The sequence below is a fragment of the Phyllobates terribilis genome, unplaced genomic scaffold (genome assembly GCF_046119375.1).
Source record: "Phyllobates terribilis strain yellow unplaced genomic scaffold, ASM4611937v1 Scaffold_9__5_contigs__length_417890890, whole genome shotgun sequence".
Classification (NCBI taxonomy): domain Eukaryota; kingdom Metazoa; phylum Chordata; class Amphibia; order Anura; family Dendrobatidae; genus Phyllobates; species Phyllobates terribilis.
The window spans coordinates 57,910,830-57,917,515 of NW_027362769.1; positions in this window are offsets into that span (position 1 = coordinate 57,910,830).

Sequence of the window (6,686 nt, forward strand, 5' to 3'; positions counted from 1 at the left end):
ACATCATGGAAACAAAACATGCGCATTTCCATTGGGGAACATTGCTTCCCTTCTACCATGCGTTTCCGCGGCATTTACGCAACTGCAAAAACGCCGCGGAAACGCATGAAATACGCATCGTGTGAACTCAGCCTTACAGAGTTTCTTATTTTCACTGTACTATTTGTTTAGGAAAAATAAATTAAAATGACGGCTAGTCTTTAACTTCTTCTTTTTTTTAAATTTCCATAACCGTGTGAGCCCTTGTTTTTAGAGGGGAAAAGTTTACGTTTTGAAGGACACCATTCAGTTTCCCATATACTACATTAAAAATGGGGAAATGGGGCAGAGAAAAAAAAATTATATTCTGCTATTGTTTCTTGGCTTTTGTTTTTTTTATCACATTCATTGTGTGGTTAAACTAACCAGGAAACTTTATTTTCCAAGTCATTACAATTGTGGCAATATCATATAGTATAGTTGTGAAGACCCGGGGTCTTCCGTGGGCATAATACTACTCAGACAACACAGGGAGAGGGTCAAACAGCAGGGCAATGCTTTATTGAACCACAAAGCAAACAATAAACACATAGAACAGTCCCAGCAAATACCCAAGATGGTAGAACATTACACAGTCCTCACCCTTCTGCTCCGCCCACCTGGGATAGAACAGCTGTGACTTTGGGACTTCCAGGGCCAACTACCTCAAACAGTGGCCCCTTGCTTCTGGCGGGCCCCACAGAGAGAAGGTAGCGACAAGCTTAGGAAGCTAGCAGTCCATCGGGGACCCAAGAGTCCCACCCTGTCCTCTCCAAGAGTTTCCATGGGGCCAGATGACCGGCGGGTCCCAATCTGGCTTCTCCAAATGTCTCCATGAGTTCCAGGCGACCAGTGGGTCCCTCCTGGCAACCCCAAGCAACATATCCATGGGGCCAGGTGATTTCATCGTCCCAACCTGGTCTCTCCAAATGTATCCATGGTGTCTCTGATGGTCAATGGAGCAGATCCGTATCTTTTCAGTCAGGGCTATATACCCTTAGACTAGAATCATGTAGAATCCAAATCTGTGTCTCTTTGGGTAAAGCCATACTACCAGGATAACTGTGTGAAGAGAGTCTGAGTGTCCTCTTGCTTCTCCTTGATTCTCTGTTTTGAAGTCTTTGCTACAGCAGCACATGTCCCTTAAAATAGTTAGTTATCCTTCAAGTACACATTCACAGATAAGAGGTTAGGGAGCACAGCCTCATGTGTCATTGTATGAGCTAATCAATTTACATAGCTGGTATAGCAGGGGCTCTTTAAATCAACATAATTGTTTCAGAATCAGAGGAGACACCAATCAGGGTTATACAAATACTGGTCTGTTCTTAATGACCAGGCACATAAATACACATACATTCACAAGTCAATATCAGAAACACAATAGTGTATTTCTCTTGAATTAACAAATCGAAACATCTGGCTTATTAAGATTATAGGCTGTATCGTCACAATAGTTTGTTTTAATATATTACTAATTTTAAAAAAATAAGAACTTTATAAAGCAGGAAAAAAAATTGAATTTGGTGACATCAATCATTAAGCTCCATATCTTTTTTTTCTCTTTCATGGAGCTGTATTATATCTTGTGTTTCCAAGGCAAGCTGACATTTTTATTGGTGCTATTTTGGAGTACATATGATTTTTTTTTACACTTTTTATTCTATTTTCTGGGATAGGCGGGATGACGCAAAAATCCTGTAATTTTGACTATATATATATATATATATATATATATATATATATATATATATATATATATATATATATATATATATATATATATATATATATAAAATGTGTGTGTGTGTTTATTTATTTATATATACACTGCTCAAAAACATAAAGGGAACACTCAAATAACACATCCTAATTCTGAATGAATGAAATATTCTCATTGAATACTTTGTTCTGTACAAAGTTGAATGTGCTGACAACAAAATCACACAAAAATCATCAATGGAAATCAAATTTATTAACCAATGGAGTCCTGGATTTGGAGTCACCCCCAAAATTAAAGTGGAAAAACACACTACAGGCTGATCCAACTTTGATGTAATGTCCTTAAAACAAATCAAAATGAGACTCAGTATTGTGTGTGGCATCCACGTGCCTGTATGACCTCCCTACAATGCCTGGGCATGCTCCTGATGAGGTTGTGGATGGCCTCCTGTGGGATCTCCTCCCAGACCTGGACTAAAGCATCCGTCAACTCCTGGACAGTCTGTGGTGCAACGTGACGTTGGTGGATGGAGCGAGACATGATGTCCCAGATGTGCTCAATCGGATTCAGGTCTGGGGAATAGGCGGGCCAGTCCATAGCTTCAATGCCTTCGCTTGCAGGAACTGCTGACACACTCCAGCCACATGAGGTCTGGCATTGTCCTGCATGAGGAGGAACCCAGGGCCAACTGCACCAGCATATGGTCTCACAAGGGGTCTGAGGATCTCATCTCGGTACCTAATGGCAGACAGGCTACCTCTGGCGAGCACATGGAGGGCTGTGCGGCCCTCCAAAGAAATTTGACCCCACACCAGTACTAACCCACTGCCAAACCGGTCATGCTGAAGGATGTTGCAGGCAGCAGATCGCTCTCCACGGCGTCTCCAGACTCTGTCACGTCTGTCACATGTGCTCAGTGTTAACCTGCTCTCATCTGTGAAGAGCACAGGGCGCCAGTGGCGACTTTGCCAATCTTGGTTTTCTGTGGCAAATGCCAAGCGTCCTGCATGGTGTAGGGCTGTGAGCACAACTCCCATCTGTGGACGTCGGGCCCTCATACCGCCCTCATGGAGTCGGTTTCTAACTGTTTGTGCAGGCACATTCACATTTGTGGCCTGCTGGAGGTCATTTTGCAGGGCTCTGGCAGTGCTCCTCCTGTTCCTCCTTGCACAAAGGCAGAGGTAGCGGTCCTGCTGCTGGGTTGTTGCCCTCTTACGGCCCCCTCCACGTCTCCTGGTGTACTGGCCTGTCTCCTGGTAGCGCCTGCAGCCTCTGGATACTATAATGACAGACACAGCAAACCTTCTTGCCACAGCTCGTATTGATGTGCCATCCTGGATGAGCTGCATTACCTGAACAACTTCTGTGGGTTGTAGAGTCCGTCTCATGCTACCACGAGTGTGAAAGCACAACCAACATTCAAAAGTGACCAAAACATCAGCCAGAAAGCATTGGTACTGAGATGTGGTCTGTGGTCCCCACCTGCAGAACCACTCCTTTATTGAGTGTGTCTTGATAATTACCAATAATTTCCATCTATTGTCTATTCCATTTGCACAACAGCATGTGAAATTGATTGTCAATCAGTGTTGCTTCCTAAGTGGACAGTTTGATTTCACAGAAGTTTGATTCACCTGGAGTTATATTCTGTTGTTTAAGTGTTCCCTTTATTTTTTTGGGCAGTGTATATGTATATGTATGTATATATGCAGTGCCTACAAGTAGTATTCAACCCCCTGCAGATTTATTTTTGAGCTCCTTCCACAAGTTTTCAATTGGGTTAAGGTCAGGAGACTGACTAGCCACTCCAACACCTTGACTTTTTCCCTCTTGAACCAGGCCTTGGTTTTCTTGGCTGTGTGCTTTGGGTCGTTGTCTTGTTGGAAGATGAAATTACGACCCATCTTAAGATCCTTGATGGAGGAGCGGAGGTTCTTGGCCAAAATCTCCAGGTAGGCCGTGCTATCCATCTTCCCATGGATGCGGACCAGATGGCCAGGCCCCTTGGCAGAGAAACAGCCCCACAGCATGATGCTGCCACCACCATGCTTGACTGTAGGGATGGTATTCTTGGGGTCGTATGCAGTGCCATCCAGTCTCCAAACGTCACGTGTGTGGTTGGCACCAAAGATCTCGATCTTGGTCTCATCAGACCATAGAACCTTGAACCAGTCTGTCTCAGAGTCCTCCAAGTGATCATGAGCAAACTGTAGACGAGCCTTGACATGACGCTTTGAAAGTAAAGGTACCTTACGGGCTCGTCTGGAACGGAGACCATTGCGGTGGAGTACGTTACTTATGGTATTGACTGAAACCAATGTCCCCACTGCCATGAGATCTTCCTGGAGCTCCTTCCTTGTTGTCCTTGGGTTAGCCTTGACTCTTCGGACAAGCCTGGCCTCGGCACGGGAGGACACTTTCAAAGGCTGTCCTGGCCGTGGAAGGCTAACAGTAGTTCCATAAGCCTTCCACTTACGGATGATGCTCCCAACAGTGGAGACAGGTAGGCCCAACTCCTTGGAAAGGGTTTTGTACCCCTTGCCAGCCTTGTGACCCTCCACGATCTTGTCTCTGATGGCCTTGGAATGCTCCTTTGTCTTTTCCATGTTGCCAATGTCTGAGTGCTGTTCACAAGTTTGGGGAGGGTCTTAAATAGTCAGAAAAGGCTGGCAAAAGAGATCTTTAATCCACACATGTGAAGCTCATTATTCTTGGTGCCTGAACTACTTCTTAATACTTTTGGGGGACCAAACAGAATTCTTGTGGTTTGAGGGGTTGAATAATAAATGACACTCTGAATTAACTTTTAACGTTTTTAAAAAAACAAAAAACAAAACCAAAATTTGCTGCAGTGCATTTCCTACTTCCAGGCTGATCTACAGTACAAATGTCACAATGCCAAGTTAATTCCGCATGTGTCAACCAGCTAAATCTGCAGGGGGTTGAATACTACTTGTAGGCACTGTATGTATATATATATATATATATATATATATATATATATATATATATATATATATATACAGTACAGACCAAAAGTTTGAACAGACCTCATTTAAAGATTTTTCTGTATTTTCATGACTATGTTTGTATTGTACATTCACACTGAAGACATCAAAACTATGAATTAACACGTGGAATTATATACTTAACAAAAAAGTGTGAAACAACTGAAAATATCTTACATTCTAGGTTCTTCAAAGTAGCCACCTTTTGCTTTGATGACTGCTTAGCACACTCTTGGCATTTTCTTGATGAGCTTCAAGAGGTAGTCACCGGAAATGGCCTTCCAACAATCTTGAAGGAGTTCCCAGAGATGCTTAGCACTTGTTGGCCCTTTTGCCTTCACTCTGCGGTCCAGCTCACCTCAAACCATCTAGATTGGGTTCAGGTCTGGTGACTGTGGAGGCCAAGTCATCTGGCGTAGCACCCCATCACTCTCCTTTTTGGTCAAATAGCCCTTACACAGCCTGGAGGTGTGTTTGGGGTCATTGTCCTGTTGAAAAATAAATGATGGTCCAACTATATGCAAACCGGATGTAATAGCATGGCGCTGCAAGATGCTGTGGTAGCCATGCTGGTTCAGTATGCCTTAAATTTTGAATAAATCCCCAACAGTGTCACCAGCAAAGCACCCCCACACCATCACACCTCCTCCTCCATGCTTCACAGTGGGAACCAGGCATGTAGAGTCCATCCGTTCACCTTTTCTGCATCGCACAAAGACACTATGGTTGGAACCAAAGATCTCAAATTTGGACTCATCAGACCAAAGCACAGATTTCCACTGGTTTAATGTCCATTCCTTTTGTTCTTTAGCCCAAACAAGTCTCTTATGCTTGTTTCCTGTCCTTAGCAGTGGTTTCCTAGCAGCTATTTTACCATGAAGGCCTGCTGCACAAAGTCTCCTCTTAACAGTTGTTGTAGAGATGTATCTGCTGCTAGAACTCTGTGTGGCATTGACCTGGTCTCTAATCTGAGCTGCTGTTAACCTGCAATTTCTGAGGCTGGTGACTCGGATAAACTTATCCTCAGAAGCAGAGGTGACTCTTGGTCTTCCTTTCCTGGGGCGGTCCTCATGTGAGCCAGTTTCTTTGTAGCGCTTGATGGTTTTTGCAACTGCACTTGGGGACACTTTCAAAGTTTTCCCAATTTTTCGTACTGACTGACCTTCATTTCTTAAAGTAATGATGGCCACTCGTTTTTCTTTATTTAGCTGCTTTTTTCTTGCCATAATACAAATTCTAACAGTCTATTCACTAGGACTATCATCTGTGAATCCACCAGACTTCTGAACAACACAACTGATGGTCCCAATCCCATTTATAAGGCAAGAGATCCCACTTATTAAACCTGACAGGGCACACCTGTGAAGTGAAAACCATTTCCGGTGACTACCTCTTGAAGCTCATCAAGAGAATGCCAAGAGGCTCAACTTCATAGGAGTACCAAAATGCCAGGCCTTCAGTAGGGCACCCCACCCCACCCCGCCACCATGGTGAACTATTTGCAGGATGCCAGTATGTCACTGGGGGAGGAGTGGCTTTGGATGAGTAATTGTGTCTCCCCTTGACTGCACCACTTAAATGCTGATTTCAGTGATTGACAGCCGTGTTTCAGTGGTTAAATAGCAGCTGTTGCTAGAGGCATATGCCAACTGTATAACATTGTAATACACAGTGGATTTTCCATCCAGAAAATCCATATGGTAAATAAGCTGCGTATCGGACCCGTGCACATGTACCCTTAGGATGTTTTTGTAGGAGACTGTCCTTGGGAAGACAGTGCTATATGTGGCTATAAGATCTGTAATCCTCTCTAGTCCTGTTTGTTTGTAAAGCTAGATGGTAAATTGAAATCATAAGTTTCTCCATAGTGTTCCCTAGGATTAAACTTACCTACCCATTGAATTTATGCAAATTGTGTGTAATTTGCTCAACTTCAG